The sequence below is a fragment of the Tenrec ecaudatus genome, chromosome 1 (genome assembly GCF_050624435.1).
Source record: "Tenrec ecaudatus isolate mTenEca1 chromosome 1, mTenEca1.hap1, whole genome shotgun sequence".
NCBI lineage: Eukaryota > Metazoa > Chordata > Mammalia > Afrosoricida > Tenrecidae > Tenrec > Tenrec ecaudatus.
Genome location: NC_134530.1, coordinates 250,907,411 through 250,929,925, shown reverse-complemented (window position 1 = coordinate 250,929,925; position 22,515 = coordinate 250,907,411). Strand labels below are relative to the sequence as shown.

At 39.8% G+C, this 22,515-nt stretch overlaps 1 protein-coding gene and 1 pseudogene across 1 annotated transcript in view; one reads left to right on the top strand and one right to left on the bottom strand.

The window, feature by feature from the left end:
• SDCCAG8 (SHH signaling and ciliogenesis regulator SDCCAG8) overlaps positions 1-22,515 on the bottom strand; it is a 300,672-nt gene that overhangs the window by 197,952 nt on the left and 80,205 nt on the right. The gene's annotated exons all lie outside the window — the stretch shown is intronic.
• On the top strand, positions 14,853-16,070 carry LOC142437426 (developmentally-regulated GTP-binding protein 2 pseudogene; annotated as a pseudogene).

The window sequence follows — 22,515 nt, the reverse complement described above, 5'->3', positions numbered from 1 at the left end:
ATTTGTTCAATGACTTAACTATTTTTGTACAGATTGTCTTGCTGTAGATGCTGAAGTTGTTGCTCCTTCGCTTGTTCAGCTCTTGTTAGAAGGGAAACAATGAACAAAAGAGTGATCTCCCAGTCTTCCCAGCACTGGCTATGTGCAAGGAGCTCCTTCAACATTTAGCCATGCTTCCCCTAAACCTAGGGACCAGCCTAAGTGAAAACGCAGAGTCTCTGTGGGTAGTTTATGATCATATATGTTTTCCTGTGTGACAATCGTGGGTTGTGTACTGGGGTGTTAACTTTGAAGTCAGCAATTGAAAGCCACCAAGGAAGTTGGAGAAAGATGAGGCTTTCTGCTCCTACAATGATTCACAGTCTCAGAAACCCAAAGGGGGGCATTCTACTGGGTCCTAAAGAGTCACCATCAATTGGAATAGAGTAGATGGCAATGGTTTTTTGATCTTTGCTTCAACTTGCATGTGGCTTGTTCATTCCCTCTTAGACGTAGTGTCTTTTGAAAGCCTTATTTCTAAAAGAAACTCTCTCCCTGGTGTCTGCTTCAAGTCCCTGGCTGTTATTATAGGCATAAAGAATTTAAAATGTATATTTTTTAAAATGCATTTTTGTTTAAGTCATGTACAACATTGAAAATTGTATCGTAAGTCACTTAGATGAGGTATTAACTCCCTGCTATCCCCCCAGCACTGTAGGGACTCTGATACTGAATGCTAAACTGAGACAAAGGTCTTGCTCTAGGCCTCTAAGCAGCCCCCGGACAGGTTATACAGAAACACATAATAATTTGCAGGTAAAGTCTTCTTTGGCCCATCTAGAGCCAGAGACCAGGCTCTTCTCTCAAAGTACAAGCTGTCATCCCTATAAGGTCAGACTGAGCTGGGAATTGTGTGAGAGATAGGTGAGTAAAAAAAACCCCCAAACAACTAAGGATAGCCCATCTGTGGGCAACTGGACATCCCCGTACAGAACGGTCATGGGGAGCAGATGAGCCACTCAGGGTGCCACATAGCAATGATGGTACATACAAATTTCCTCTAGTTCTTAAACACTTCCCCCTCCCCAGCCCCCACTATCATGATCCCAATTCTACCTTACAAATCTGGCTAGACCAGAGAATGTACACTGGTGCAGATAGGAACTGGAAACTCAGGGAATCCAGGACAGATGAAGCCCTCAGTGCCAGTGGTGAAAGTTGCAATACCGGGAGAGTGGAGCGAAGGTGGGGTAGAAAAGGGGAACCAATTACAAGGATCTACATATAACCTCCTCTCTGGGGGATGTACCACAGAAAAGTGGGTGAAGGGAGACATTGGGCAGTGTAAGATATGACAAAATAATAATTTATGAATTATTAAGGTTCATGAGGGAGGGGGGAGCAAAGAGGGAGGGGTAAAATAAGCAGGGCTCAGGTAGAAAGCAAATGTTTTAAGGATGATGATGGCAACAAATGTGCAAATGTGCTAGACACAATGGATGGATGTATGGATTGTGAGAAGTGTTGTACGGGCCCCCAATAAAATGATTTTTTTTTAAATCTAAGGTTTCTGCTCTTATAGAAATTGCCTTTGTCTTGATTCAACATTTACTTAATTGCTTTAACTCTTGGATTGGTTTCTAGATTGTGACAAAAATAGTTCTGGAAGTTTATACAGTTCTTTCTTGTCATGTGTGTGTGTGAGTGTGTGTGTGTGTGTGTGTGTGTGTGTGTGTTCTACACTGGGATAGAGAGCAGGAAGCTGTTCACCCTAACCTCTTGCTCCAGACTTTCCCTTCACAGACTTAAAAAAATTAACAAATGACAAAATAGTAAGAAATTATAATAACTCACCATAAGGGAAATAAGACATTAGTAGAGAATACAAAAAGTGATATACTTTATTGTATATATCTCTTAGTTAATGGCATTTAAATGAAAACTAAAAGAAAGAGAGATTTCCTAAAGCAAAAGGAAGAGTAGGAAGAACACAAAGGGCAGATATTTGTTCAGAGGCTTTCAAATATTTTAGAAGCTAAAAGAAAATTATGAGGCTAAAGTGCATGGTGAGAGAAGAAAAGAGGGTAAGAACAGGATAGAAAGATGGGTGTGATTCTGCAGGGTCTTATAAGCCATGGAAAGGAGGAGTTTGGATTTTTGTTCCTAAATGCAAATGGTGAGCCACACAAAGAAAAACAGCATGATTCAATGTACATTTTGCTTTTGCTAATGTGCAGAGTATGAACTAAAGGGCACACACTTTTAGGACACTAAAATGACAATGTAAGATGACTGTGGTAATTTCTTTTGTAAGAATTAAAAACAAACTTGTCCCATGGAGTTGAAAGTTGAAAATATTACAAAACTCCAACTCTTGAAAAATGACAAGTCTGCTCCATCTTCACCCGTCCTTTCTTGAGCATATTCACTCGTGGAATTGCTGCATGTCCCTCAGAACTCAAGGAAAGATCTCATGTGGCTGTGGGTCCAAGGTCCAAGGGTCAGGCCAGATGCTGTGGCCAGAGGATACACTCCACTCCTGGCTCTTGTCGTTGATGAGATCGTACCGCCTGCTTCTCAATGGCTCGTTTTTTATGCAATAGGATGGCACTGCAGGAAATCCTGCTCACAATTACTCCCAGGTGAGGCCCATCAGGATCTTGCCCTACCTTCTTACCAGACAGATGTCGGGAAAGGGCATTTGGGGGGAGTTATATTGTGCAATGAAATTTCACCCAAATGTAATGATCTCTTCTCCATTGTATCTTTTTTTATACATATATGATCTGGGGCCTCTTGCAAGATATTTCCAGTAGGCATTGGATTCTTACTAATCTTAATGAGCGAGGCTTTCCCCCAGCTCACCTCAGAAACCGTTTTCTTTCTCCTCTCATCTATAGCTTATAATTCCTTACATCCATTGTAAGTAACTGTAACCAAGATAACCATTAACCAGAGAGTAAGGTCTGACTCACAACCTCTACTAAGGTCAGCACTTAGTCTCATCCTAGTCCTGGTTTGTGTTGTTTTTCAGATAATGCCCTCCAAAATGGGATTAAAAGGTGTCTGAAATCCAGATTTATATCATGTATGGGATTATGGCTGGAAGGGCCATATTAACTGAGTATAGCTAAAAGGATAACAAGTGTCGAGTGAAGTAAAGCAGAAAGGGAAAAAGAGAATAATGGGGAAATAGAGCCTTAATGGTGTAGTGGTTACACTTTAGGCTGTGATCCACATGCTCAGCAGATTGAAACCAGCAGCAGCACTGTGGGAGAAAGGCTGGGCTTCCTACTCCCGTAAACAGTTACAGTCTCAGAAACCCACGGGCTTTCACTATGAGTCAGCAATGACTTGATGACAGTGAGTTTGGATTTAGTATGAGTGTACACTTTTTAAAAAGATGGTCAGTGTAGCAATAATGAAACCCACAACATTCTCTAGTTCTTAAATGCTTCCTCCCCCTCAACTATCATGATCCCAATTCTACCTTGCAAACCTGGTTAGACCAGAGGATGCACAGCGGTGCAGCAGGGATCTGGAAACACAGGGAATCTAAGGCAGATGAACCCCTCAGGACCCACGGTGAGAGTGATGATACCGGAGGGAAGGGAGTGTAGAAAGGGGGAACCGATCTTGGAGATCTATGTGTAACCTCCTCTCTGGGGGATGGGATACAGGAAAGTGGGTGAAGGGAGATGCCGGGCAGTGTTTAAGATAATATAAAATAATAATTTATAAATTATTAAGGGTTCATGAGGGAGGGGCAAGAGGGGAGGGAGGGGGAGGGAAAAAATGAAAATGAGCTGATTTCAGGAATCCAAGTAGAAAGCGAATTTTGAAAATGATGAGGGCAACAAATGTGCAAGTGTGCTTTATTCAATTGATGTATGTATGGATTGTGATATGAGTTGTATAAGCCCCAATAAAATGATTTTTTTAAAAGATGGTCAAAAATAGCTTACAGATGATACTTACACAATGGCTGAAAGGCATTAAACCAGTGATTTAAAGGACTGGCATTCCACTACTATAAGAAGTGAAAAGACACCTACACAAATGGAAGAATGTGGCGTGTACATCAATGGAAAGAGCTAACATTGTGAAAATGCCAACACTATACAAAGCAATCTATAAATATAATGCAATTCCAATTCATATCCTAGCATCATTCTTTAAAAAAAGTTGAAAACTCATCACCAATTTTATATGGAAAGGAAAGAGGCTCAGGATAAGCAAAGCGCTACTGAAGAAGATCAACAAAGTAGGAAGCATCTCACATCACAACCTCAAAACTGCCTGCACAGCCGCGGTAGTCAAAAACCAGCCTGGGGCTGGCTACAATGATAGATACACAGACCAATGGAACAGAAAAGAGAACTCAGAACTAAGTCCATTTACCTACAAACAACTGATTTTTGACAACAGACTGAAATACATTAAGCGGGGAAGAGAAAGTCCCTTCAAAAATGATTTTTCATTTACAGTAAAATGAAACAGGACACATAACGCACACCATATACAAAATGAGCTCAATATGGACTAAAGGCCTAAATGTAAATCCTGGAACTATTATGGTCATCCAAGAAAAAATAGGGACAAGCTTATGGGCCACAATGCACAGCAAAAACATACTGTGGATCATAATGAAAAGCACACACATAGTCAAAGACAAAATAGATACCTAGGACCCCTAAAAATTAAAACACGCATGTGCATCAAAAGACTTTATCCAGAGAATGAAAAGAGAATGCACAGACTGAAAGAAAAAGATTTAGCAATTACATATCAGGTAAGGCAGGGAGCAAGTGATCTGCTGGGCAGGAGGCAATAAGGGACAAGCACTTAGTCCCAGAAAGACTGTCTGTTGGCTCAGGTGGCTGGGTCCAAGGAACCTTGTTCAAGAAGGAGTTGCTGGGTTGGTCACCTAGCCCCAGCAGGAGGAACATATATTTTCAATTTCTTTTTTTTTCTTTCAATTTCTTGGTTAAATACCTAAGAGTGGAATTTCTGGGTCCTACTGTAACTCTGCTTAAATAATTGGCATAATGTTTTCAAAATTGGCTGTATCATTTTATAATCACATCAGTAGTAAATGAAGGCTTCAATTTTTCTAGATTCTTATCAATACTTGCTGTTATCTGTCCTTTTTTGATATAGCCATCCTACATAGTACTAGGAGTTTCTGGTTTTGTGCTGGGCTGGCACTTAAGAGGACAGCAGATCAAATCAACACCAGTGTATGGAGGAAAAAAGGCCCAATGCTCTAATTCTGGAAAACCAGCCACTGAAAAGCCCCTAGGGGAACAGCTCTGCTCTGTGGTAACTGAGCCAGATCAACTCAATCAGAACAGGTGTGCTTTGTTTTTGTTTGTTTAGTGGGTATAAAGGATATTTCGTTATGGTATTTGATTTGCAGTTCCCTGATAAGTTACCATTTATACTCGAGTATAAGTTGACCCAAATATCAGCAGAGGTAGCTAATTTTACCACAAAAACTGCATGAAAAACGTGCTGAAAAACCCGGTTTATAAGTATAGCGCCAAAAACATACACCTTTCCTCTAGTTCTTTGGTGCTTCCTTCTACCCACTATCATGACCTCAATTCTACCTTACAAATCTGATTAGACCAGAACATGAACACTGCTACAGACAAGAGCCTGCATCACAGGGAATCTAGGATAGAAAACCCCTCCAGGGCCAACAATGAGAGTAGAGATACCAAGAGAATAAGGGGAGGGTGGGAAGAGAAAGGAGGAATTGAGCACAAGGATCAACCTATAATCTCCTCTCAGGGGACACACAACAGAAAAGTGGGTGAGGAGCGATGGAGGATGATGCACGACATAAAAATAATACTCTATAACTTATCAAGGGTTCATGAGAGGTGGAAGGCAAGGGAGGGAGGGGGAAAAATGGGGAGCTGATATCAGGGACTCAAGTGGGAAGAGAATGCTTTGAAAACGATGATGGCAGCATATGTGCAAATGTGCTTGACACACTGGATGAATATATGGATGGTGATAAGAGATGTAAGAGCCCCTGATTAAAGTATTTAATAATAATAAAAAACTCAGTTTATGCATAAGTATATATGGTAAATAATGAATGTATACAGATAGAGAACTGCGATTAAACACACTCATAGACTCACACTCCAATTTTATGCCATTGAGCCAATTCCCACTCCTAGCAAACGACAGAACTGGGAAGAAGTATTCTTGTTGGTTTCTGAGACTATAAATCTTTTTTTTAATATAATAATATTTGATTGACATATCTTGCTCATTCCAATATATCCCTTCCCTTCCCATACAGTTCTGTTGGTCAATCCCATTGGGTGGGGCTATACAATCATCAATACTATCAACTCCCCTCTCTCTCCTTCACGTCCCCCCTTCCCTCCTCACTTCCCATACCATCAGGGAGCTATCACTCCTGTGAGTGTCTCTGAGGGATCATCTATCTTAACTACCATGTACCAAACGATCTTAAATGTAGAAATGAGCATATACAAATCTAACATTACCAATGAGATATATCACATACAGAGCATAACAGTAAGGGGAGGAAATCTTAAGTAACTAGAGGATATTTATGTGCCACACCACACCCTGGATTTATTCTCCATTCTGTTAGGTCCTTCAAGGACTGTACAATTGTCTTGATGGCGGACTTTGGGTCTCCACTATTTCAAGTAAGAGACTGTAAATCTTTACGGGGGTAGAAAGCCTCATCTTTCTCCTGCAGAGAGGCTGGTAGTTTCAAACTGCTGACTTTGTGTAGCCTATTAAATTCTCGGGCTCCTTTTCATAGTCTACATTATCTCTAAATTTCAAGGAACAAGTCAATCAAGTCTTTTGACTTGAAGCCCCACCACACCACTGTTCTTTATGACCTGGAGCCCTCCCGTTAGTCTTTCCTGCAAGCCTTTGCAAAAGAGACTAAATATACCTTTCCATACAAAGGGTCTTCAAAAAGTGTACAGAAAAAAGGAAATAATGGGATTTCCCAACAAACTTTTTGAAGACCTCTCATTGCTGTTGTGGTTGTGGTCGTTATGTAATTTCATGTCAACTTGAAGATATATAAAAGTGTAGGGATGGTATTAAACTTGTCAATCAGCTGGCTTCCAGAGCCCTGTGATGCATCATCCACCGCCACTGGCTCCAAACTCTGCACCCGCCAACCTGTGATCTTCTTGGTATTCTGTATCATTGCATGTGGCTGTGTGAGTCTGAGGAAGGACTCATGGACAAGTATCCAACTTATGGACTTGATTTGGACTGGGCTGTGATGTTTCCTTGATATATAATTACTTTTTTACATAAAGCTCTTTCTTACCCATATATGAGTGTCCCTGCATTTGTTTCTAGAGTCCACCCAGCCTACCACATTATGGTGCCAGGTTTGCAGTAGTAAAAAATCAGAAAGATGAAGAGTGGGGACTAGTCTGACCTCTGCCTTGTGGTAGTTTTTCTTCTTTGGCTAGCCAGAGGTCAGATATGGCCATGCAGTTTACTGGTTTGTTTTCTGGAGAGGGAAGGGGAAGTGAAGGTTTTGATTTCTAGAACTTGTCTTTGATTATGCATAACTGAACTGGTGAAAATGAATGTGGTGAACTTCTCTGAGGGCATGTTGCTTAATTACATGGCTGACAAAGGCCAGGCCCTGGCTTGATAAAGAGGCCTAAGGTCTAATTTGTATATGAATAGGATAGATTAGATAAGAACTGAATTTGAATGTTTTAAGATTTGTGTTTAGGATCTGGTTGTACTAAGACTATATTGCTTTCTTCTACTTATTGTTATTGATATAATGTGATAGGAATGATTATTAAGAAGTATCAATAGAAAGAGTTTATAAGCCCACTGCCTTTAGCCATTAAATTGGGTCTGTCACATGGGTTAGCAGGAAATGCCAGCAAAGAGGTTTAGAAAAGGTTAAGCCTCACCCAGTGCCTTGAGTGCACACTACATTTGCCTTTGAAAAAACTTGCCTAGAGAATTGTTGGCAAAGCAATTTGGCCTTTTTGAAGTATGAACTGGCTGTTTGCTCCTCAAGCTGGTAAAATCTCTTCTCTAGGACTGAACATTAAAGAGAACCTGTGGGCAGCCTGAAATGTTTGCTAGGCGACCACCTGGGCTTGTTGAATAGAAATGGAAGAAACGCAGCAATAGACAGGTTGAATCTGTCCATTGACACCCATGGACCTGGTTCACAGGGACTAGAAGAGAGTAGGCTGGCTAGTCAGAACTTCAAAGAGTTGTGTGGAACCTGAGCCTAAGGAATGACCTAGCTCTAGGAGACTAGGGTTCTTGAGAATTTGTAAAGAGGCCCATGGTCCAAAGGTGAGGCAGCCAATGGTTACCCTGATAAGGAAAAGCCAAGCAACCCACACTGAGTTGCCCAGAATCCAACCAGAGAAAGATACAATTTCTGAGCTTGTGAATTGATGCATATTGCTGATGACTTTTTGGATGACCTGTCCTGATTTGACTTTGCTTATGGATGCAGACTTAGAAGGTTCCACCTGGAATGAAAATTCTTCACCTCAAAGATCATGCTTGTCTCCTCAAAGCACTGGGTTGATATAAATGGGCAGTATTAGATACCCCAAATTGGGGGGGGGGATAAAGGCATGAAGTGGCTGGTTTACAAACTTTCATGGCAGAGAAACATGTTGATAGGATTGTGGTGTAAGTTGTCACATAACTGTAATTGTTAGGTATATATAGAATATTTATGTTCACTTATAGAATATTATGTTTATATAGGGCTGGCACATTTTGAGTTGTATGCATTTTAGATTTATCCTGTTAGGAACAAATATGACTTTTACTATTGTTTTGTTTTAAAAGTTATGTGTGGCTAAAGACTTGTGTAAAGGTGTCAAGCTGGCAAGGGGTGGTTTGTGGTAGTTACATAATTTCATGATAACTTGAAGATATATAAAAGTATAGGGGTGCTATTCAACCAGTCAATTAGGTCACAGTCTGAAGGTGCCGCCTTGTGGGTGTGGCCTTCTCAGAAGGAGAGCCCTGGGAACCTCCCTCCCTCTCTTTACCCTCACCTTCCTGCTGGCTGACTTTGCTGCCAAAGCCCTAAGATGTTAACACCACCATTGAACCCACATGACTTTGCCCCCATCAACCTGTGATCTTCCTGCATTCTGTATCATTCCAAGTGGCTGGATGAGTCTGAAGAGGCATTTATGGCCTAGTATAAGACTTGTATAGTCTTGAATTAGACTAGGCTGGGATGTTTTCCTGAAATATAAATATTTCTTGATATACAGCTCTTTCTCACACATAATAGATTTGTTATTGGATCTATTTCTTTAGTCAACCCGGCCTAACAGTGGTTTAAAAATGTCCTTTGAAAAAACACCAAGCTACATGAAGATACTCTCAACTGTCAGGTACAAGGGTGCCATAATATTATAGCAATTAGAGTTTTAAAGAATTCATTATTGTAGATCCCTACTAAGATACTGATCGATCTACTTTTGAAAAATAATTACTCAAGTTATGATTACACTCATGAATTTTGAATTACAGTTTGATGTTCAATAGAGTTGAGAGGCAATAACCAGTTCCATTTTGTGCAAATGACGTTTGTAATGCCTTCTAAATAATTTTCCTTTTTTTTTTCTTACTTCTTTTTCTTTTCTATTCCCTGACCTCCTTCCCTCTGCCACCCCCCCTTTTCTCCTTCTCCTTTTCCCTCTTCTTCTTTAATACATGGAAAACTCTGGGAATCTTCTTGCACTCCTAGTTAATGATATAATCTGAAGTATTCAAATTGAACATTTAAAGACTTCAGATTTGAGGATATGCTCCAAAAAATAATCAGTATATCACATTTCTAGGATTAAATATTTTTATGTTAGGATATTATTTATTGTGCTTATTTAATTACTCACACTTATCTCTTTAATTTTTAAATTTTCTTCAAAAGTATAGAGTTTGAGAAATCCCTATATCCCATGGCATTTAAAAATCTTCAAGTAAAAAAACAGCAGTCTTCTGCCCCAAACCTCTGTATTTAATAATTTTGCTTCTTAAAGGTAACCAACTGCTTTTTCCCATGGGCTATATTCATGTGTCTAAATGCCATGCATTTCTAGTTAGATTATTGAGCATTTGGCCTTCTTTTTCATCCTCCCAAGTGGGACTGCAATCGGAAAGGTCTGATGTTCCAAACCACCAGCCACTCCGAGGGAGAAAGAGAGGGCTTTCTACTTCTGTCCACAGTTCCAATCTTGGAAACTCACAGGAACAGTTCTAGCCTGCCCCACAGGGTCGGTCGGCATTGATGGTAGTGAGTTTGGGTTTGAGCTTTTCACCTTCCCAGAATTACTTTATCCTTTCATCTCCCAACATAATTATACAGTAAGATAAACGTCAAGAGTCATCCCTCACCCTCAAAAAGTCAATAATCATTGTTTATATGTTCTATTCATATAGGAATAAATATTGTAAGATATATCTAAAGATAGAGTATATGAGGGTTCCACATATAGATTATTAATACAAACATATTTGATACTTATATTTGTTTGTCTTGACTGCTTATTGGCCTAAAACATGCCTACTTCTTATTATATAAATCCTTTTAGGGCTTAAATTGGAGTCCCTGGGTAGCACACACAATCAAGCATTTGGCTGCTAGCTGCAAGGATTGGTGGCATGAATCCACATAGAAGGACTTCTTTAGAAAGATGTGGTGGTTTGCTTCCAAAAGGTCAAGTCATGAAAATTACAGCGCAGTACTACTATGTAAACACGGGGTCACCATGATGCAAAACCCACTCAATGGAAGCAGGTTTGGTTTTACTGGTTTGAGCTTAAGTCACTATGTACACCATAGACATCCAGTTATCAGGGAAGAAGCACTAGCCATCTGACAGCTCCAGTATTCTAGGATGAAATAAAGTTTGGAGACAAGTTAAAATTAAGAACCAAACGTTTCTAATTCAAACCAGGATATGAAATTTGTCTAATATGACTTCAGAAAACCTCTATGAAGAAAATTTGGAGCGAGCTAAGAAATGGTGCAGTAGAAAAGCACAGATGGAGCTAGCTTTCTAATGGAACAATTAACTCCTCCTCTTCCATCTTTTTGGGTCTCTCAAACAGTTTATCTTTACCTTCCCTTTTTCCCTGACTTGCCACTGTGTCTGAGAAGACATGACCCTGGTTTCCGAAAGCATGCGAACGCTATTGCATGCATGACTTACCGCGATGAAGAAAGAGAGACACCATTAGAACTTCAGTTTGAAGGAGCTAGGTTTTATACAGACAGGAATTGCTTGTTCTTCGTAGGGGACTGCAGAAATCTTGGTAATGGCTGAAGGAAGGCCCAAAATAAGGACACCACTTATTTCTCTCTTTTCCTTAAAGGTTGAAATTATTTTAACTAGTCCAGTGAAGCATATATGATAAAACAAAAGGGAATTAATAACTTGACTGTTTGCTAAATAGAGTAACATGAAAGTTTGAATACTGTGCAATATATTAACAGTTATATCTAGAATCTCAGCCTAAGGAAATCTCACACTGGACTCCAGTGAGGGTCAGGGGGAATATGCTAGGGATCTGTGAAATCTCTAACAGAATTTTTTTTTCATGGTTACTATTTTGACAATTAAAAGAAGGGAAAAATCCCACAAGCAACAACATCTTCTCAGGAGCACATTCTAGGTCACCTGGATCAAGAGTTGTCACAGTACTTCATTCCATGCTGCATTGATGAAGGCACCAACGAAAACACTGAAAGTGCAAACATTAGCTATGGAAGCAGCAAGTGCGAGTCCACGTGGGTGAGAAACTCTGATCCAGGGCACTGCATTTCATAGATTTTGTGAAAACTCTCTAAAACATCTCTATTTGACACATTATTGGTGTCTGTAATTGTTACAGTAGAATATCACTCTTAATTCAAGGGGCTGTGATCCTTATTGCACATTAAACAATGTCTGCTTTGTGCTTATACTGAACTACTTAAAAAGAAAAAGATTTTATTTTTCAATTATCAATTATAATTGAAAAAATGTTATCCAAATTTTACTGTGACTGGCAGTAAAATTCCATTCCTATAATCTTAACAAAAATTTTGCTTTTATAAAACTAGAATAACTAACTATAAAATGTACAATGGTCACTGAAATTCTGTAAAATTTTATTGATTTTATTAATAACATGATTCATCATTAAGAAACCAAACCAAAATCACTGTGCTTGAGTCTATGTCCACCCAGAGTGACCTTACAGGACAAGGTAGAACTGTCCCTGTGGCTTTCCTAGAGTGACTCCTTATGAGAGTCGAAAGCCCCATCAGGAGAAAGAGGGTACTTCCTACTCCCCATAAGAGTCACAGTCTCAGATACCCACAGGGGTAAGAAAAGCATTTACTATTTTTCTAGAACCATAGGAATTTAGAGTTAGAGAAAGACTTAGACATAATTTACCCTCCTCATTTTGAGAGGAATTGAGGCTCAGAGAGGGTTGCCCATGTTAGCCTAATCAAGACATCTTGTCTAGACTTCTAAATCCATTACTAGACATAGTAACACAGATAGATACGGTGTGTTTCACCTTCCATCATTAGTCCCGTAGAACTGTACAATAAGTTATCAATGCTTTATTTCTAGAAAATTAATTCTACTTGTTGGTAACATATTTAATAAATGATATTTGATCCTGTTATCTGAAACATGAAAATCTGAAATATTTTCTACTACATAGATCAGGGGTGGACCATATTAGACCTTCAAAATCATTAATACCAGCTAACATCACACATTTCACTAAAGAGAAACAATTCCAGCCATCACATTAGGGATGAATTAAATGTTTAACCGGTAATGTTCCATGAATGAGATTATAAATATCCAAATGAGCCTAAGCAGAAAAAAAAAGTTCCCATCACTGACAGATGATATGATACTATTGAAAAAATTAAAAACTTATCTGCTTGACTGTACAGCCTGCCATATAAGTAGGCATATATTGTCTATATGAGCCATAAACTCCCATGTCTATGGGCAATGTATTAAAACAGAAATGGAGCACCTGAAGTACTGACGTCAGCCACACCTGAATGCTATGGAATGAAAAGGCACATCTGTTCCTTGAACATGCCTACTTTCCTACCACCACCACCCTCAATTCATTTGTTCAAGCAACTACGCTGGATATTCAAGCCAAATGCCTTCCCCTCCCTATGCCCCTCCCTGGGCAAGACATTAACCTTCCTCCAAGGCTGACCTCACACTCTTCCCTAAACCCTGATCTCCTTGTTCAGCTTGCTGATACTTATCATGTTCTCTGTGACACGTATTTATTTGCATACTTTTACATATTCTCCTTCTTAAGGCAGAAATTTATTACAGGCCAGTATAGTGTACTCAAGATCTAGCTTTTGAATGAAAGTCGCCAATGAAGCTTAGGAAAAGGAGTTCTACAATTGTAACGCTATGTGCTCTCTTTGAAAGCAGAGCTATTGTAATTTTCCTTTGCAAATGCATGTCAATGGCCATATAAAAGTGATTATGAAGAGTCAGCAGCAACCAAAATAATGCTTTAGCTAATGTGAGGTGAAACCAGCAGAAATCAGAATTATATTTATGCAATGGTTATTACTTACAAGTACTATATACACAGCAACCAAGAGATCCAATGATGCATTGTACTGGGTAAATCCACTCCACAAGATCTCTTTAAAGTGGTGTAAAGCAAAGATGTTACTTTGAGGAATTAGGCAAGTCTGACCCAAATCATGGTATTTTCAATTGCCTCATATGCATGTGAAAGTTGGACATTAAAAAAGGAACAAAGAAGAATCAATACATTTGAGTTATGTTGCTGGCAAAGAATATTCAAAGCACCATGGACTACCAAAAGAACAAACAAATCTGTCTTGGAAGAAGTACAGCCAGAATGCTCCTCAAGATGCAAGGATGGAGAGACATCATCTCACGTACTTTGGACATGATGTCAGAAACTAGTCCCAAGAGAAGGACATCATGCTTGGTAGAGGGGCTGTGAAAGAGGCAGGCCCGTTACAGATGGACTGACACAGTGGCTGCAACAAGGGGCTCAAACCTAACAGTTGTGAGGATGGCACAGGATCAGGGTTGGGGTGTTTTGTACACAGGGTTGTTAGGACTTGGAACAGACTCAAGGGCACATAAAATCAACATGTGGACAAAAATGGAAGATAAACAACAGAAAGACAAAATGTTTGCAATTTGGGGTGATAGAATTATTGGATTTTGTGAATGTGCTTATAATTGTATAATACATATTATTTTAAAGTGTTGTCATTGTTAGGTACCATGTAGCTGTTCCAGCTTATTGTAACCCTCTGCACAGCGGAAGGAAACACTTGCCTGGCCCTCACAATGGTTAAGCTTGAGCCCATTGTTGCAGGCACTGTATTAGTCCATCTCCTGGATGGACTAACCATCCAGGTTAGTCTATTTTTCTCTAATCCTCCACTTTACCAAGCATGACATTCTTTTCCAAGACTGATCTCTTCTGATAACAGGCCCAAAGTATGTATCACAAAGTCTTACCACCTTTCTTCTAAAGAGCATTGTAGTTGTGCTTCTTCCAAGACTGGATTGTTTGTTCTTGTAGCAGTCCACGGTGCTTCCAATATTCTTTGCCAAGAACATACATAATTCAAAGGTATCAACTCTTCTCCCATCTTCATTATCCATATCCTAGTGGTATAGCAGGTTACAAGTTGGACTTTTAACTAGAAGATCAGAAGTTTGAACTCACCAGCAGCCACTGGGAGAAAGATGAGGTTTTCTGCTCCCATAAACCTTGGAAACCCAAAAGAATGGTTTCACTTGGCCGCCATTGCTGGAGCCGCCGCCGCCGGTGGGCCCCCCCTGAGCCGCCGCCATGGGGATCCTGGAGAAGATCTCGGAGATCGAGAAGGAGATCGCTCGAACTCAGGAGAACAAGGCCACTGAGTATCATCTGGGCCTGCTGAAAGCCAAACTCGCCAAGTATCGGGTGCAGCTCCTGGAACCTTCCAAGTCGGCCTCATCCAAAGGAGAGGGCTTCGATGTGATGAAGTCAGGCGACGCCCGGGTGGCGCTGATTGGATTTCCATCTGTGGGTAAGTCCACCTTCCTGAGCTTAATGACCTCCATCGCCAGCGAAGCGGCATCCTATGAATTCGCCACCCTGACGTGCATCCCCGGAGTCATTGAATACAAAGGAGCCAACATCCAGTTACTGGACCTGCCTGGAATCATCGAAGGAGCAGCACAAGGGAAAGGCCGTGGCCGACAGGTGATTGCCGTGGTTCGAACCGCCGACGTCGTCATCATGATGTTAATGCCACCAAAGGAGAGGTGTAGAGGGCACTGCTGGAGAAGGAGCTGGAGTCGGTGGGCATCGCCTCAACAAGCACAAGCCCAACATCTACTTCAAGCCCACGAAAGGCGGCGGCATCTCCTTCAACTCGACCGTCACGCTGACTCAGTGCTCTGAGAAGCCGGTGCAGCTCATCCTCACAAGATCTTCAACGCGGAAGTGCTTTTCCGGGAGGACTGCTCCCCAGACAAGTTCATCGATGTGATTGTGGGAAACCGCGCGTACATGCCCTGCTTGTATGTGTACAACAAAATTGACCAGATCTCCATGGAGGAAGTAGACCGCCTGGCCCGAAAACCCAACAGTGTGGTCATCAGCTGCGGGATGAAGCTGAATCTGGACTACTTGCTGGAGAAGCTGTGGGAATACTTGACCCTGACCTGCATCTACACCAAGAAAAGAGGACAGAGACCTGACTTCACAGACGCCATCATCCTCCGGAAAGGGGCTTCCGTGGAACATGTGTGCTATCGGATCCACCGGTCGCTGGCCAGCCAGTTCAAATACGCCCTGGTGTGGGGCACCAGCACCAAGTACAGCCCGCAGCAGGTGGGGCTGTCCCACACCATGGAGCATGAGGACGTCATCCAGATCGTCAAGAAGTGAGGGCAGTGGTGTCCCCCCATCTCCCGAGGGAGGCCCACCCCTGAGACACCAGCGCCCAAACAAGAAAATACAAATAAACACATCCCAGGAGGGGAAAAAAAAAAGAATAGTTTCACTCTGACAGTTGGAATAGAAGGACAGTGAATTTTTAAAATATAGATATTGTTACTAATATTTCTATTATAAAAATTATGTAGCTGTCCTATGCCTCCTTCCTGACAGCCTACATAAACACATATTCAAAGAATTGCTATCACCTGGAAAGTTATCAGAGCTGCAGACTTGATAATTAAGAAGACATTCTACGAGGTTTGCAGGTTGGCCTCTTGAGTCTAAATTTTAAAGTTACAATAAGTATGGAATGTTTAAAGGAATAAAATATATATTACTATTCACTGAAGTTGAAAATACATTGTTTAAAGCCTTGGAAACATTTTATGAAATATGATGTCATGTGACTTGGACACTATGTGAAAACCATACCAATCGTCTACTCTTGTTTTTTAAAAGAACACCTGGAATAAACTTCACGATTAGCAATTTGCTAAGAATAATTCACTTTTGTGTTTAATCCTCAATCCACATTCATATCTGAGAGGCCCCTCTCACATTTTCCTCAGTCTTGTAGTTTTAAGTGAAGCCTGTCCCTTAATATTGTTCTGTATGCTTCAACTGTTTCATTTTGATGATTGTCAATATTGTCCAATGCAACACGCCTAAATCACAACAGCAGCATTGAGTGATTTCACACCTCAATGTTTTTAAAAACCTTTTTGTTTAATTTCCAAATCATCATTCCTCCTGTGCCCCTTGCTGCTGCTAGTGTTACCACTGGTTTAGCTAGGTTGCAACACAGTAACATTTTCTAAAGAAAATTAAACAGAGAGATAACACTACAACTTTCAAGAGATATACAATACAAAACACTGGATAACGCTGCCTCAAAGCGGAAGCATATACTGCTACACAGTGAACATTTTAATAGTAAGTACCATACAGCTCATACATAAGTAAATAACATAGGTCTTTATCACAATTATCCTGAACATATGTACTATCTAATACTATGCCACTGTACTCCTGGCAGTACAACCACTTTAGATACAGGAGACATGAGATACACACGTTGCATGTGGGCAGCTGTTACAATTGATGCATCCTGTTCTCCAATCAAGATTTCTGAACCTTATTATGACTTATAGCAATCACAGATGTATATGCAATTGGACATTGCTCAACTGACATTAAAGGACACATGCTTGTATTCCTATAGTAAAGATAGCAGAGGAACATTATGACTTCCTGAAAATATAAAAATATTACTTGGGTTTGTTTACAGTTTTATGGTCACATATTGAAACAAAAGCAAACATTTATTTCCATATTTTTATTCCATAAAGAATATTATTTCTATAAAATGTATTATATATCTTATTTGTGACCTTCATAAATAAGACATAAAGAAAACGTTATTGCTTTTGGAGATATTGCTTATACTTACACATTTTATTTTAAAAATTATTATAGTGGAAACAAATATTTTCTGGAAAATCAGATGATAAGTACACATTATCAGGCTCTCTATTGAGCATATCAATTTCTACATAGGGTTCCTGGAATTATATATATATACACATACACACACACACACACCACCATTTCAATCCACAGACAAAATTATTGCCCAAGTTACTGTTAAATCTTCAAAAGATTTTCAGCTTTGTATTTTTTCACTGACTGGTTTCTAAATGGTTGCTTTCTGTTTAAAAATAATAACACAATTTTTACAGCTAATTTTGTAGATTTACCAACAAAATTATTGTTTAAAGTGAAGAAACTAATTTAACATGGTATTTTAGAAAAATAAGCTCAGTAATTTAAGACTTTTATTAAATGGGGATAATTTAAGTTATTTGCCTAATCAAATAACTCCAGTTTGTTCCATTCAAGCATCACACGGGACAGGAACAAAAGACACTGATTTATTAGACATATGACAGGCAGAAGGATTTTCTGAAAAATCTTGGGTAGGCTGTGATAAGAACACAAATTTATCTAAGTATGCTGAACAATGCTTGAGGGCATACTTAGGGAAGATGCTATTTAAGATTTAAAAAAAAAGCTTCATTGCATCACACACACTGAACCAGATTCTCCCTCTCATGGGCTGTAGCCAGCATGAAGTTCACACTACATTAATTTGCACTTGTCGATATGCTGCTTTGCAACTATTCTTAAGGCATGTTCATGTGTGCTCTGTCTCTCCACTAGAACATAAACTCCCTAAGGGCAGGACCTGGGTCTTCCAGTTATTAGCCCCCACAGTATCTAGTGTACTGGTCTAGGTGAGCCAGACCCCCTTTAACTGCTATCAGCTGAGTGAGGAGCAGGGACAGGATTGTGCTAAGCCTCACAGCACTGAAATAGGGTGTGAAGAACACTGGAGAGCTTCTCTGTCATCACCGGCACAGTGTGATTACATGTGCTAAAGGCATGTACAAGTGGCCTCTCTCCCAGTCATGCTTCAGAGACAGAAGTGCAACTGTAGGTGGTAGTTGGGTACGTCTCTGGTCTAGCTATGGAGAATCCACCAATACCTCAGTATATTCCTAAAAGGTCAGCTTAAGAGAGTATATAGATTTACAAACACAAAGCAGAGAACAGAGATGAATGGGAGTCGACTTTCGTGTCACCTGCTGGTGCCAGTTTTAAGTAAGGGGGGGAGGAAAAAAGGTTGTTATTCACTTTTAACAGATGCAATAGTAAATTTCTAGGAACTTTCCAGAATAAAGTAGATGACAGTAGACCATAAGAGGTCTATTAGCGATTTCTTCAGGTAAAAAGCATATTGCTACAATTTAAAACTAAAAATTACAGTGAAGAAAGTAGCATTGTATGCTGTAGCAATCTATTTAAATCCTTCAACTGTCAGAACATTATTATTTCAGCCTATTGTGGTTTCCAACTGTGGGATTCAATATCTTTGATCTTGTTCTTCCATACTGAAGATCTAGAACAGATGTTTACCTCTCTTCTTGAAATAATGTGTCAAGTCCTTGAAGAGTTGAGTGATACTTGTCTTCTCTGTACAATTCTTCCACTTTTCTTTACTACATTTGTTTCTCTGGCCTTAAGTGACTTGTTATGTTAAGGACTTACAGACTTTCATCTTATACAAAGCCATGCACATAAAAAATAATCACCTTTCTTTCTCTCAGCACACCTACCAGTTAGGCCAACTGATCTGAGAACGTCACTGCTGTGCTGACACAGTTCAGGTTCCTGTTGACTGCCAGTATTACATTGTCAGATCATGCTGCTGCAAATATAAACAAATCTCACAACCTTTTCTGCTCTAATTCTTCTAGACAAATCTTCCTTATTTATTTCTTTTCCATCTGTGCTCCCCTTTTAAATATTTGCTTTGATTACCCCACTAAGGGATTTCTGAACTTCAATGCTCCACACTTAATAGTTGCTACAATTCCAGATTTATAACAGAGAGTACTTGTAAGTAAGCCTTTTGTGCCATTCTTCTTATCTTTGCATGGTGGTGGGTGGGGTGGGGTTGGGTTATAAAAACATTGCTGTAAATATAACACAGCATTTTATCCAATTATTCATCAAGCCAGGTGTCACAAATAAGATAATGACCTTGCAGCCAGTCAAATTACTCAATTGACGGAGAGTCCGGAGACGCGGCATATTTTCTCTGCTGCAAAGTATTCAAAAACCACTTAAGTTATAACTTAAAATTAATGAATGTTCAAACTCAAATTCCCATAGTCTAGTAAGATAGAGAGAACATTAAAATACAGTTTTACATTCTATACTTAACATACAAACCAACTCACTGCCATCCAATCGATTCCAAACTCATAGTGATCCTAACGGACAGGGTAGAACTACCCCTGTGGGATTCCAAGACTAAATCTTTATGAAAGTAGAAAACTTTGTCTTTCTCTTTCAGAGCAGCTGTTGGTTTCAAACTGCTGACCTGTGGTTAGGAGCAGAATGAGTAACCATTATGTCACCAGGGCACCTTATACTTCAAATAGGGAGAATGGGTCCAAGGGAAATATTTTCAGCTGTGTAAATTCTATGGTTTCTGCCACAACTCCACAACTACAGTGATTTAGTACAAAAACAGGCAGACAAGAATAAAAATCATCAAGTGTGGCTACTTCCAAATGAAACTGGAACTGTGAAAGGTACCGGGCCAGAAGTGGTCCATGAGTAGTAGTTTACAAAACTATAAGACACGGGGTTCAGGACATGTTAAATATACGTGCAGGATTGAATAGAGAATGGAGGTAGGTATACACACACACACACACACACACACATTGCCCTAACAGATCGTCTATCCCCATAGTCTGGGCATTTTCATGGGCAGGTGACTAACACTAGCACAAGGTTTTATATTCATAAGGGCCCTACACTGGAAGTTTAATGCTTTGTGGTTGACATCTTGAAAATCTTAAAACATTTTATCTGGGAATATATGTTTTGTGAGTAAAACCTGATGGGATATTTTCTGGGACCTTGGAGCTGGAGCTTTGACTTGCCTGCAGCCTTGCCTCTCCATTGACTCCCTGTAGCCTGCGCCAGTTCTTGGAAACATCTTCTCCATACAACTTCCTTCTTCCTGCCCCCATCCTCTACCATGGTCAGGTTGCTAGTGGGAGTGGGTACGGAGAAGTGTATCTTTGGTCCCCACCCCATTTCCTTTGCCCCTGGAGGAAGTTTATATGTGAATCTAAGTGTGTACACCTCGAAATCTTAGAACGGAGCATGTAATGGCCATCCTTGCTCCAGGCTGATAGCACCACAGTGTACTCAATAGACAACACAAAGTCTAGCTTCATGCACAGTCCTGATAAAGGTACCAAGCATTTAACAGTGTAGTCTCTTGGGAGTCACCAGTCTGGAAGCTTGCGGAAAGAGAGATTGAATGTGAAGGCCTTCAGTCCCAGTGTCTAGGTCCAATGGCTGGCAGGAAGGGTAACTATGAAGAAGCCACATGAACACGCCCACACCTCGATATCTGTGGGGGTCTCTACTCACCTATGAGTATCCCTGTGCTGAAGGGAAACTGATAAGGAGAAGGTTTTATATTTTAATACCTTTGTTGTTATTTTTATTAAGTGCCTTTGAGTTAGTTCCAACTCATAGCAACCATATGTACAACAGAAGGAAACACCGCCTGGGGCTGTGCCATCCTCACAATTGGTTTTAGGTTTGAGCCCATTGCTGCCACCAGCGTCTCAATCCATCTAGTTGAGGGTCGTCCTCTCTTTCACTGGCCCTCCACTTTATCTAGCATGATGTCCTTATCTACGAACTGGTTTCTCCAAATAACATGTCCAAAGTGCATGAGACAAAGTCTTGCCACCCTTGCTTCTAAGGAGCATTCTGGCTGTACTTCTTCCAAGACAGAAGAGTACCTTTAATCAATATGTGTGTGTGATTAAATTAAACATATATAAAATTATATACACAAGTAAATAGTTATTGAACGCAATTAAACAAGAGACCTGCAGAATCATCCTCTACCAAGATGGAGATTGACAAAGAAAATGCCACTCATGCATCACTCAGTTCAAAGTTAGCTAACCCTTGCAATGACAGGGTAAAGCAGGGTTTTCTGCAGTGTCCATGATTCTGGAATGTAAGGTACTTTAGTATGTATTTCATAGTTTCAGGCTCTAAGGAGCTGTTTTCTGGATATGTGTAAAAATCAGGAATGCTACATGTAACCCTTTCTCCCAAAGAGTTCACGATAGGATTCGTATTTCTTTAGAATGACTAACAGCCATCTTATAAATGTAGAACACAATCCAAATATTATATCTGATTCAATAAAATAACAGACAAAGAAAGCTGAATTTTTACCGAGATTTTCCTCTATTTCCTACTGATAATAACATAGTATGCTAACATATAAAAGTATATGATTTTCTGATTTAAGTAACCACCTGTAAAACAAATACTTTGGGAGCATCCAAGGAAAAAATCTGAGCTGCATATGATATGATATTCAAAAATTATGGTTTAATATTTTTAGGTGTAATACTGATCATGTTTATGTAAAAACATGCTTTATAGATACACACTGAAGCACTTATGGGAAAAATAACAATGTCTGAAAATTAATTTTAAAATTTTAGAAAAAGTGTAGTAAGTACACAGAGAGGAAGAGGATGATGAAGAAGGCAAAAGATGGCAAAGGAAAAACAAAGAAGATGAAACAGAAGAGAAAACTGTGACATGGGTGGAATAGGACTGGCAAATAATGATAAGCCTAAATGATGGCAATGTGGGAGTTCATTGTAATATTTTTTTACTTTTTTCACTCTCTTTATATGTATATATATATGTCCATGCACATACATGTGTGTATATATGTATATGTGTATGTGTGCATGCCTGTTGTCTACAAAATATTTCTAATAAAAATCAGTGCACAGATTTCTCATTCTGCTCCAAACTAAATGTCTTTTTGTGTGCTTGTGCAATAAGCATCGTCTG